Source organism: Eptatretus burgeri, chromosome 13 (genome assembly GCF_056783735.1).
Source record: "Eptatretus burgeri isolate ZD-2024b chromosome 13, Ebu_testis_v1, whole genome shotgun sequence".
NCBI classification, from domain to species: domain Eukaryota; kingdom Metazoa; phylum Chordata; class Myxini; order Myxiniformes; family Myxinidae; genus Eptatretus; species Eptatretus burgeri.
This window is the reverse complement of record NC_140973.1, coordinates 59,945,398-59,958,717: the sequence shown is the minus strand read 5'-3', so window position 1 is coordinate 59,958,717 and position 13,320 is coordinate 59,945,398. Positions and strand designations below refer to the sequence as shown.

The window sequence follows — 13,320 nt, the reverse complement described above, 5'->3', positions numbered from 1 at the left end:
GGCCCTCATGATATGCCTACCAAGCATGCCGAGGGGCCTTTACACTATAACAGCAGAGTTTATTTTCTTGAGATGTAATGGTGTCAATCCATGATGCTAATACAATCAATTGAACAAATTTCTGGTCCAATCCCAAAATTGAGACCCCTTTTGAGCCTTAAGTGGACCATTCTAAAGTAAAAATGCCAGGGAATATCTTTTCTTGAGTTACATACTTCTGATCAGTGGTAATAGGGGATCTGATTGTGTGAAATTCAGTTTTGTTCTCCAAAGTATAATTGAGACCCTTTTTGGCCCTTACCAAAGGAGCTTCTTGAGCAATAACGCCAGAGAAAATCATTTCTTGAGTTATATGGCATCAATCCATGATGCGGATACAATCAATTCTACGTCAAATTGCAGACTCGCACAGCTCATGCCGCATGCAGACTCATGCAGCGTGAAAGCTCCCCCTTGTTGGCTCTCATGGTCTGAACAGGCAGACGTGAGCACAGGCTTGGCCAAATAACTCATGGTAAGGAGAGCTTGATGGACGAGCGAGACGAATCAAAGGTTCCAGCACGAGACAAGTCGAGAGCGCTCCTGGCAAGTAGGAGGAGTCGAGAGCGCTCCTGGCAAGTAGGAGGAGTCGAGAGCGCTCCTGGCAAGTAGGAGGAGTCGAGAGCGCTCCTGGCAAGTAGGAGGAGTCGAGAGTCAAAGGTCAAATTTGTTTCATGGATTTTGCAAGTATCGTGGTCTGCACGACGTCTTTTTCTTGTTTGTTGGGTAGCCGAAATAGGTGACCCTTATTGTCAGTAATTCTGTCTGTTTGTTTGGATGTTTGTTCGTTTGTCATCAGCATAATTGGTAGTAAGGCCTAAGTCACATTTGCTCCAGAGCGAGGATACGGCGGCCGTACGCCCTCCGAATTGACAGAAACGTGCGGCGGCCGCAGAGTTTCTGCGGTGGCCTCAGGGTGGCCCTACGCCGTTTGGTTATATTTTACAGGCCGTAAGGTAACCGTGGAATTATAACGCAGAGTTATAACTTTTTTTTCATTTCTACGTTCGCTGCAGCAATTCGACAAGCCGAAATAAAAGAAATGGTAATATATATATATATATATATATATATATATATATATATATATATATATATATATATATATATATATATATATATATATATATATATATATATATATATATATATATATATTAACCCATTCGTTACCGTCCGTCTGGCCGCACGTTCGCCTTAGGGCCCCCTGTGGTCGCCTTGCGGGCACCTTGCGTCTGCCTGGAAAATTCTATAGCCACCGCAGGGCCCCCTTAAGGTCACCGTGCGACATCAAATCAAAGACCGTACGGCAACCCCACGTTTTTGGTCTCCACAATTTCTAAGACCTAAGGCCAAAGTCACATTTGCTCTACGGCGAGGATACGGCGGCCGTACGCCCTCTGAATTGACAGAAACGTGCGGCGGCCGCAGAGTTTCTGAGGTGGCCTCAGGGTGGCTCTACGCCGTATGGCTATATTTTACAGGCCGCAAGGTCGCCGTGGAATTATAACGCGGAGTTATAACTTTTCATTTCTACGTTCGCCGTAGCAATTCGACAAGCCGAAAAAAAAAACTGGTAAAAAAAAATATATTAACCCATTCGTTACCGTCCGTCTGGCTGCACGTTCGCCTTAGGGCCCCTGCTGTCGCCTTGTGGGCACCTTGCGTCTGCCTTGAAAATGCCATGACCGCCGCAGAGATGCCCTAAGGTCACTGTGCGACATCAAATCAAAGACCGTATGGCAACCCCACGTTTTCGGTCTCCACAATTTATAAATACGCCATGCGGCTCCCCGAAAAATAAAAACATATGTGACTGCTGCATTGTGTGACCGTGGAAATACTGCGGCTGCCGTATAATTGCAAGTGGCCATAGATTTTGGAGACCCCACGGCCGCCGTGGCAAATGTGACCTAGGCCTAAACGTGAGCGGATTTTGACCAAACTCGGGTGGTAGGTACATCTTTATGATCTAGTGCTTTGGAAATTGTGATGGTTGCTGGGGACGCTTTGGTTCCCTTGCAACAACCGAAAAAACCTTCAAAATCGGTACCGTTCACGCAAAATCAATTCCGAAAGCCATTATCCCATGTATGGTTATGAAATTTGGCACAAATGATCTGCAGGTGATGCTCTATCAAATATATTCTGGTTTTTGTGATATATGGAATACTTTACCCATAGCACCCCCTACAATTAGGGTATGCGTGAAAATTGGCAAAAATTGAAGGCCCCCTAGTGACCAGGTGAGTGCATCGATACGAATGAAACTTTGCAGGTTCATGGTACTCAATGAGTACTACAACTTTGACTCGGGACATATTGACCGATGTCGCTTAGTCAGGGGTCAAAGGTCAATTAGTGCAAAGATGGATAATATGTGAGAGCTGGAGGTGCCTTCGCGCCAAATGCTACTCCTCCTAGGGTTATGGTCGGATGGTCATGAAAATTCACACGAATCGTCTGGAATACATTTTGCACAAACGATCGAGCCGGATTTTCGATTTAGATCTTTGTTCACCCACAGCACCCCCTCAAACTTTGGGAATTTCCGATTTCAAACCGCATTTTCGGTACTTTTCATTCAAATGGATACCGAGTAGTTATCAGTAGATGGAACTGGATGAGATTTGATATGCATAATCTTAAGGTGATTCCCTATCCACTATATGACTTCCATTTTGCTCTTTATCTTATAGTTTCCATGCTCGGCGACCCATCACCGCCTTCCGGCTTGTCTGTCTGCTGTGTACAGGATATCTCAAAAAGTTGTGGACGGATCCGGATGAAATTTTGTGAGCAGGTTGGGTGTGTGACAAGGTCGAACTCATTAGATTTTGGTACAGATCCGGATCCGGATCCGACTCCTAAAATTTTTTAAGTGATTCCTTACCATTGAAAGATAGGGCAAAAAATGATATATAGCACAATATTCCAAAAAGTTATTGGGCCCGATATGTTCTTGTGGATCAGGCATTACGTGGTGGAGGTATACACTTGACTGAGTGTCCTTCCAGTTAATACAGAGCTGAGCCACAGCTTCAAATTAACCATCATCCTTAGAGTTTGAAATTATCACTCGATACACCAGCAACTTGTGTTTTGCCCCAAGCTCGCCTGCACGACGATGAGGAAACAGTATGTCAGGGGACACGTGGGTACCTGAACAGGTTTCAAAGAGCTGGTGCAGGTGCAGGTGCAGATTGTTATGCAGAGCTTGACTTGCGAAGCGTCACTCAATGTCCAAGTGTGAAATTGCACCAAATTGGGTAATAGACGCATGAGGTAGATGCTGTTCGGATTCCTTTGGCTCCAGTAACAATTATGTACATTGAATGTACCACTGGTATAAATGATAAACACAAAGGAAAGGTGAGTAATTCACAAAAAATGTCATACAATACTGCACAGAATTGTTATTCCAAACACCACTGTAGTTCTTTCTTGACTGGGTGCCAAAAGTGAAGCATTTTTATAGCTGCACAACACTATTTCAATTGCTGGACAAAAATGTAAGACTTTAAAAATATCAAAGTTAAGACTTGATGGCTTGAATGCAACTGATGCCATGAGACATTCTGAGCTCTACCGAGTTAGTACTTCAGTGAGAAACCTCCAATACGTGGAAACTTGGACCAACACCCAATAAAGAAAGTGTACAACGTTCATATGTATTTTCACAAGTTAATATAAGCACCAGACAAAATGTTTAAAAAAAAAACACAGAGAAAAGTAAATGTACTCCTTTAAACCAAATATGAAAGTACATGATCCATGCAAAATTATGAAAACTTGCCACACTGCAATATGGCCCATACGACGCCATGTCATAATATAGCCCGTATGGTGCCACGCCGCAATATGGCCAGTACCCTGCCATGCCGCAATATGGCCAGTACGATGCCACGCCGCAATACGGCCTATATAATGCCATTCCACAATAAGTAAGGCCCATCCGACGCCACGCCATAATATGGCCCGTACGGTGCCACACCACAATACGGCCCGTACGATGCCACGCCGCAATACGGCCTATATAATGCCATTCCACAATAAGTAAGGCCCATCCGACGCCACGCCATAATATGGCCCGTATGGTGCCACACCACAATACGGCCCGTACGATGCCATGCCACAATAAGGTAGATACGATACCATGCCACAATATGGCCCGTACGACGCCACGCCGCAATACGGCCCGTATGATGCCACGCCGCAATACGGCCCGTACGATGCCACGCCGCAATAAGGCAGATACGATACCATGCCACAATATGGCCCGTACGATGCCACGCCGCAATACGGCCCGTACGATGCCACGCAGCAATACAGCTTGTACAGTGCCATATCCAATTCAAGCTGGACAGTGCAGAGTAGGTTTTTCTGTGCATGCAGACAAGCCGCATGGGAAGACAAAGAGACGTACTCAGATGCCGTTAATCCTTGTCAGGTCCAAATCATCGGTGCGCTGACAAAAGGAAGTCAACTGTAACCTGGACTGAACATCATGTATCGAGGCAAAAGTGCAAAACTCCAGACACAATGCACATCGGAAGGTTTTCTCAACACAGTAATGTTTTATGCAGACCTTGTTCATCATCGTGGAAATGCTACTGTGCAACAAATAATCTTGATGATAAACGAATGCTGCATGCAGTTTTCAATAAGGGCAGTGGCTTTTGCTCATGAGAACATCAGAAATGTGTGGGAAATACCTTAGGAACTTTAAAAGACGATTTGTTTTTGTGCTTCGGAAACAGGCCGTGCATCAATGTGTGGGAAAGAAATGCTACTGTACAGAATTTACTGAGCTTGCTTTGGTTCCCCAAAACAAGATTGTTTTATCCATCATGGTATATTGCGTTTATCTACTGTATGTATTGTACACCGACTGGCTCAAAAATGTTCCTTTTTATCTCGAGTACTGCTAATTGATTATTATTTGACATTAGAATCAATTTCACGAAATACAGTGTTTAAATTTGATGTAGTGCTCTGTGTCTGTGTCTCTGTCTGTCTGTCTGTTTGTCTGTCTCTCTGCAAGGCTTTGTGTCAAATTATACATTTGCTTATCTCCATTATTAGGCAGCGGAACATCATTTTGACATACGAAGGGGAGAAGTTAAACCGAAGGTCAATTATGAAAATGTTGAAAAGTGGAAGGGTTCACAAACAACTCACACTTAGAGATATTAGTCATAATATTTGGGACCAAAGGACTAACTTGAGGGAAGGACCTTCGTGATGAAATGCATTGTTGGTCTTTTTCAGCACTGTTTAAAATTGGTATAAATTGCATGGCAGTCAAACAATCTCACACATCAATACAAGACAGGTTACAACATACACCAGCTGATTTGGAGGAGATCAAAATTGGTCAACCATGTGCAACATGACCATCTCAAACACGATGTTCAATGTGACCATTTTGAACAGACTTGCAACATGATCACCTGAAATGTTGACCTGGACAAGACATTTAAGTTGACCACCGAGAACAGCGTTTCTCAACCGGGGGCCATCGTCCTTCGACCGGGGGGGCCATGAGCGGACGCCGAAAAACTGTGATTCAGAATGCAGAAGCTTGTAATGTACAATTAAGCTGATGAGTCTCCGGTCATAGTGTCAAAGTAAAAAGGGTAGATGAGTTTAACCACGATTTTAAAAGAGAAAGCGGAGCCCACAGAGCATTCATAGTAAACCAATGTTTACAAAAACGTTAGAATTTTGTTTTTTTTCAATTTTTTTTCTCAGATGTCGAAGGTTCGAAAATGGAATGACAGCTATGTCAAGTTTGGATTCAGGAATGTCAGTCGAGATGGCGTGGACTGCGCGCAATGTCTGCACTGCTCGGTCGTGATGTCAAATGCGTCATTCCGTCCTTCCAAACTTTCAAACCATCGCGACAAGATGCATCCCGGAAGGAAGGAAGATAATATCGACGCTCTGTCTGCGAAACGATCACGATATGACCGTGAAGCGACACTTCCTAAATTTGGATTCCGGCCAGAAGAAAAACCTGCTCTTCAATCCAGCTACGAAGTGGCATACCGAATTGCAAAGTGCAAGAAGCCGCACACTATTGCTGAGGACCTTATCAAGCCAAGTACAGAGAAAATGGTGGAATTGATGATCGGACCAGAGGCGAAAAAGAAGATCCAGAAAGTTTCACTCTCTAATGACATGATCCGACGACGGATTGACGACATGGCCGCTGATGTGTGCCGTCAAGTTTGCTCCAAAATCAAGCAAAGCACGCTCCAGGCTAGCCTTCAATTAGACGAGTCTACCGACACCGCCCTGGAGAGCCAGTCAATCGCCTTCGCTCGATACGAGAGAAAGGGAAAGATGAAGGAAGAGTTCTTGTTCTGCAATACCCTACCAACCACAATGACAGCAGCAGATGTCAAAGATATTGTGGACTCTTTTTTTTTTTTAAGCTAATGGACTCGGTTGGCAGAATATCAAGCACATTTGTACTGATGGTGCCCCAGCGATGGTCGGCGTCAGAGGAGGGTTCGTCACGCTTGTGAAGAACGAATGGCCCCATGTGACGTCCTCCCACTGTTCGCTACACCGACACGCTCTTGCGTCAAAGACTCTTCCGCCTCGTTTGCTGGAAGTCATGGATGTCGCGGTCAAATTGATCAACTTCATTCGTGCGAAGGCCAAAAATCATCGGCTCTTCCAACTCCTGGCCAATGAAATGGGAGCGGAACATGTTGGACTTCTGTTCCACACCAAAGTCAGTTGGCTATTGAGGGGGAAATGCCTCTCTCGGCTGTATGAACTCCGGGTTGAGGTGGAAATCTTCCTGCAAAACAATGAAAACAACCTCCATGTCCACTTCGACAATGAAGAGTTCGTCATGATGCTCGCCTCCCTGGCCGATATATTTGGCCGACTCAACGAAATGAACCAGTCCTTGCAAGGCCGTGATGTGACAGTTAGTGATGTTCAAGACAAGCTTGCCGGACTGTCTGCTAGAATGGAAGTCTGGCAGGCACGAATCAAGGCCGAGTCCACTGCCTCGTTTCCTCTCTTGGACGAGCACCAGCAGACGCAGAGGATTGAGCTTCCTGTCGGCATCAAAGATTGCATCATTAGACATCTCGACAATCTCTCCGCTGAGTTCAAATTGTATTTCGACGATGCACCGTTGGATGTTCCGTGGCACAAAGACTCGTTTAACGCCAAAATTGAACCTACCGAAGACGAAGCAGAGGAGCTGGCAGAGTTGAAGGTTTCAAAAGCAATGAAGCTGGTCTTCAGTAACAAAGAAGACCACTCCACCTTGTGGTTGTCTGTTCAGGATGCGTATCCACGACTCAGCAAGAAGGCATCCGTAATGCTCATTCAATTCGCCACAACATATCTTTGCGAATCTGGATTTTCTGACCTTGCGACCATTAAAACGAAGTCCAGAAACCGTCTTGACATAGAGAACGATATTCGCCTTGCTGTGTCCAAGACGGAGCCGTACATAAGAGGCCTTGTCAGACAAGCCCAACAGCAAGTGTCTGATTGATTGTATTGCTTAGAAAAATGTTTACTTTGATTTATCTTTTAAGACTGAGTAAATAAATTTCATAAAACGAAATCTGCATCTTTTATTGAAGGGCAGGGGACCACTCAGTAGGGGGGCCATTGGCCAGCAAAGGTTGAGAAACGCTGACCTCGATGATGACCTTCAACATGACCACCTGGAGCATGACCTTCAAATCTCACTTTCTTCCTATATTGTTGCAGTGATGGAAAAAGACCCCCATGCATTCAGAGACATGTAGGATTTCCTCCAGACAGATATTTATTTAGTTTATGTGAGACAGATCCTTGCCTTTTTGTATAGAGGGATAATTTGGGAGGGAGATGCATTGTGAGTTAGCACATTCAGTTTGTCTTTAATCCTTCCATCTATCAAATTCATCTTTTCACTCTTCTTTAACTCCAGCTCCCCATATATCGCCGGTCCCTCGCGCTTTGCCTTTCAAACTCCATAACTCCTTACAATCCTGCTGTTTGCCTTTCAAACCTCGCAACTCCTCATGATCCTTCCCTTGTTGCCCTGAAAACCTCCCCCCCCTCCCCCATCGTCTTATTTGCCAGGAGCGCTCTCGACTCCTCTTATTTGCCTGGAGCGCTCTCGACGACTCCTATTTGCCAGGAGCGCTCTCGACGACTCCTATTTGCCAGGAGCGCTCTCGACGACTCCTATTTGCCAGGAGCGCTCTCGACTCCTCCTATTTGCCAGGAGCGCTCTCGACTCCTCCTATTTGCCAGGAGCGCTCTCGACTCCTCCTATTTGCCAGGAGCGCTCTCGACTCCTCCTATTTGCCAGGAGTGCTCTCGACTCCTCCTACTTGCCAGGAGCGCTCTCGACTCCTCCTACTTGCCAGGAGCGCTCTCGACTCGTCTCGTGCTGGAACCTTTGATTCGTCTCTCTCGTCCATCAAGCTCTCCTTACCATGAGTTATTTGGCCAAGCCTGTGCTCACGTCTGCCTGTTCAGACCATGAGAGCCAACAAGGGGGAGCTTTCACGCTGCATGAGTCTGCATGCGGCATGAGCTGTGTGAGTCTGCATGTGGCGCAGACTCCACAGATCTGCAGCACAACTTTCAATGCATCTGTCTGTGTAAGGTGAGGCAGGAGCCGTACACATACTCCGCTCTGCACTCCATCGACTTTCTTTCTCTCTACACTTCCCCAGAATGATTGATGGTATGCCATGTCCTGTGTATAGACTAGGTTAAGACCAGGTAAGTGGGCTCCTTCAGCGTTAAGAATAATTGCTGTTCTCTCGTGTTGCTGGGCTTGGCGGTTCTAATCGGTGGCCACGTTTGCTTAGCAACCTGTTGGACCGCAGAGTTATCTCTGGCCGGTGGTCCGAGGAACTCCCTTCTGATAACCCCAAACCCAGATCCATAACAATATATATAAAGAAAACATTTAGAATTGCTTGGTGTTACGAGTCCCGTCAATCACAGCCTGTTTTAACTCGTTCAAGTGTCCAAGCTGTCCTCTTTGAGGTCGATAAAAATGTTTGCACCAGGCTATGAGTATTTGATCCAAAAGAACAATGTTGTTCATTTTCAGCAGGGGCCTCAGACACTTGCTCACAGACACACAGACACACAGCAGGGGCCTCAGATATGCTGCTTCTGCTCTCCCAACAATGGATGGAGGTCCTCAATGCCGCACATGAAATCAGAGCCATATCCCGAGACATATCACATGCTTTTGACATGGTCTGGCACCCTGCCCTGCTCACCAAACTCTCTTCCCATGGTATCCAAGGCCATCTCCACTCATGGCTCACAGACTTCCTCTCCTGTCGCAGTCAACGTGTGGCCCCAAATGGAGTTCTTTCATCCCCTCTTCCTGTCCAGGCTGGAGTTCCTCAAGGTAGTGTTCTGGGCCCTGTTCTTTTTCTGGTTTTCATCAATGATCTCTCCGACTCTCTAGAAAATCCTCTTTATCTCTTTGCTGATGACTCCACCCTCTGTCATCCCTCAGACCGGCAAGCAGCAGCTTATTTGCTCCCTGCAGATCTGGGTATAATCACAAACTGGTCCAACACGTGGAACATGTCTTTCAATCCGGACAAATCTCACACTCTCACTATGTCTCTCCAAAAGGACCGTTTAGAACCTCCCCCCACCCCAATCCATTTTCTCAACAATCCTCTTCAATAAATCCTTTCTTTCAAGCTTCTGGGTCTCACTATCCACCATGACCTTTCCCGGGAAAGCCACATTTCAAACCTCGCCTCCAAAGCCAGTCGCCGACTGGGAATCCTCCGTTGTGCATAGTCCTTCCTTGGCCCACCTGAGCTCCTGACCACTTACAAAGCTTTCGTCCGCAGCCTGATGGAGTACTGCTCTCCCCTCTGGGCTGGTGCTCCTGCCTCCCACTTTTCTCAGCTTCACCCTGGGAAACCAAGGCATTTCTGATCACTGGCATCTCCCACAATGAGACTGAGAATTTGGGCCTCTCACTCTCTCACCGCAGGCTGGTCGGCTTCTTTCTGTCTTCTACCGTCTCCTCTCCAGCCTCACCCCCTCTGCTCTCTCTGCGATATGTCCCAACCATATTTCCGCAGGGAGCTCAAGGTCCACCAACAACCCCTTCTGGTAAAACTACCAAAATCACGAATCACTGCTCACCTTCACTCTTTCATTCCTCTTTTTTTCCCGCCTTTGGAATAAACTCCCTCACTCTATTCAATCCCATTCTTCCCTCCAGGCCTTCAAAACAGCTGTTCACCACCACCTCTTAACCAAATTCTCGATCTTTTATACCCCCAATAATCCACCCAAGCCCACCTCCTTCAAATTCCCTGCTTTCCTTCCTGAAAGTCCCTGTAATGTCGATCTTGCATTCCCCATGTTCCCTACACCATCCCTCTCCCTTCCACAGATCTCCTAATGTCTCTGTTCCCCACTGTTTTGTCCTTCCCACTCCCACCCCTCTTCCCCACAGACATCCCTCAACAAACCACATCCCATGTCCACTTGGAAGCAGTTATCGATCCATGTTGCATTCACAGCTGTGCTCACATGTACCATTTTATTTCCCCAAGCAAATTAATATCTTTGTTTGAATTTAAAAATGTAAGGTTATTTCTTACTCTCATTTGGTCAACAACAACAAAAACAAGACGACTCCTAGTTGCTGTGTTGTGATAAGAAAATAAAGCTGGAAAACAAAAACAAAGGAAAAACTGGAAAACAAAGCAAAACTGGAAAAAAACAAGAAAACAAGACTGGAAAACAAAAACAAAGAAAACAAAACAAAATTTGAAAAAACAAGATAACAAAGGAAAGAAAAAAATAACTGGAAAACAAAGCCTGTTTAGCAATTCGGAAAGTTTCGGAATGAGATTGTGGAAAAGAAAACAAGACCATTATTACTTCCACCACCAAAGGTAGACAGAGGTTTTGTAATCACCCCTGTCTCTCTGCGAGTAGGGTATCTCAAAAAGTTATGGACGGATTCGGACGAAATTTGGTGGACAGGTTGGGCGTGTGACAAGGACTAATCGATTCAATTTTGTTGAAGATCCGAATCCGGATCCGACTACTAGGATTTTAAGTGATTCTTCACCATTGAGAGAGGGCTCAAAAACTATAGATAGCACGATATCTCAAAAAGTTGTGGACGGATTCGGACGAAACTTGGTGAACACGTTGGTTGTGTGACAAGGAAGAATTGGTTCAATTTTAGTGAAAAATCAGGATCTGGATTCGAGAATTTTTAAAGTGATTCTTCAGCATTGGGTGATGGTGCCAAAAACGACATATAGCATGATATTTCAAAAAGTTGTGGATGGATTCGGACGAAACTTGGTAGACAGGTTGGGTGTGTGGCAAGGCCAAATCGATTCGATCGTGAAGATCCAGATCTGGATACTAGAATTTTAAAAGTGAAGAATCACTCTTGAGAGATGGGACCAAAACCAATATAGAGCTCGATATCTCAAACATTTATGAACAGATTCGGATGAAATGTGGTGGATGGGTTGGGTAGGTGACAAGAACAAGCTGATTAGATTTTGGTTGAGGTCCGGATGCAGAACCGGCCCATCAGTGGACTACAAAACGTAAAATGTTCAGCTTAGTGGAGGTATGCGCTCGACCGAGTGCCGATCTAGTTTCTAAGCTGTGGCACTTTCAGGAAATGCTGAATATACTGTGGGAAAGCTATTCATGACTGGGAGAGGGGGAGGGGGGGACATCTATTCATTGATTACACTAAATGACAGAATTCTGGACGACCTCTTTCTCCCCCACTTCTCTTCTCTTCTCTCTCCTTCTGTATGGAATAATTACGTTAGGAATGCAGTTTCATTAGCTTTTAAAGTTGGATTGTTAATCAAATGCATTTAGGGTGTTTCACTCTGCTTGTGTCCATATAGGATATTTGTTTGTGAGACAAAAGCTTTCAACAAAAGCAAAAGCCAAGGCCAGAACCCTCCGACAAAACCAGTTTCTATCTTGGAAAACCCGAAAAGTATAAGCTAAGAAATAAATTGCTGCACTTTCTTCTTGCAACTAACGTGTAATAACGTTTATTTAAGATTGATGGAAACGTCTCGTGTCCTTTAGGGAGCCTAAATTGAAGACTGGAATGGGGGAGTAGAGTGAGGCGTGTAGAGTTGTTCATTGAACTGCACTTTCGTGAAAAGTCCATCAGGTCTCCAGAACAAAGTATTTACGTCAAGATTTCATCAATTCTATAACCTTTTCCCTGTGGTTAAACTGCTTGAAGGATATTTTATTAAAGTGTTTCATTAAGTACTTAACGCACTTTCATATTATTCTCTCGAAACATATCTTGAGCTTTCGATACAGTCTGGCACCCCACTTTGCTCTCTAATCTCTCTGCATATCGCATCCAAGGTCAGTGGTCTTTGTCTTTCACCATCTTCTTCCTGGTTTTGCACCCTCTGCTCTTTGTCCCCCCTCTTATGGTTCTGCAGGGTGCATGTGGTCCACCATCAACCTCCTTCTGGTAAAACTACATAAACCCAGGCTCACTGCTCACCTCCACTCATTTGATGCTCTTTTTTCCTGCCTGTGGAATCAACTTCCACCTTCTTTTCAATCCCATTCTTCCCTGTAAGTCTTCAAGACAGCCAGTTGTTCACCACCATCTCAGATCATCCCTATCCAAAACCATGATCCATTCTATCCCTGTTAATCTCCCCCCCCCCCCCAATCCCACCTCTTTCCAAAGTTCCAGTTTTTCCTGAGAGTTTGCTTCAATATCCATCTTGTCCAACCTGGAGATCCTCCTCTACCCTCGTTTGTTCAAGTCTCCCTATATTATGTCTCTCAACCCTGCTGTTGGTGTGTTTCCCCGCTCCTTATACTGCTCCGTCTGTTCTGTTACGCTCTGATCCATTTAGAGCTCTCATTCTTCCATGAGCCTCGACTTTGTATCAAGGAAAGGGGTTCAACCCAAAATCAAGATTATGATACTGTTATGGCTGTGGAAATTGACAGAACACCATAAAGGTCCCTAGATCAGTTTGGCCGATAAGTCCGTGTTCAGATAGATTTCCCCACCGTTGTTTAATTGTTCAGTTCAGGGAACTATTCAGATGTTCAGGGAACTATTCATGTGAACCGGGCTGTGATCTTTGAGTTAGCCATTATTCTTTACTATCGTTATTTTGGACCAACCACGTCCACCACCACCATCTTTCTCAACAGCCGCTTCACAACAACCACCACCACCACCAACATCGCTCTCAACAACCACTTCAGACTAACCGCCTT

At 45.2% G+C, this 13,320-nt stretch overlaps 1 protein-coding gene and 1 long non-coding RNA gene across 6 annotated transcripts in view; one reads left to right on the top strand and one right to left on the bottom strand.

The window, feature by feature from the left end:
* Window positions 1-3,765, bottom strand: part of LOC147014584 (uncharacterized) — a 67,278-nt gene extending 63,513 nt beyond the window's left edge. The window contains exon 1 of the long non-coding RNA XR_015050810.1: window positions 3,202-3,765. This is a non-coding gene — a long non-coding RNA (uncharacterized LOC147014584). The remainder of the gene's footprint in view (window positions 1-3,201) is intronic.
* LNX2 (ligand of numb-protein X 2) overlaps window positions 1-13,320 on the top strand; it is a 156,988-nt gene that overhangs the window by 66,043 nt on the left and 77,625 nt on the right. The window lies entirely within an intron of this gene.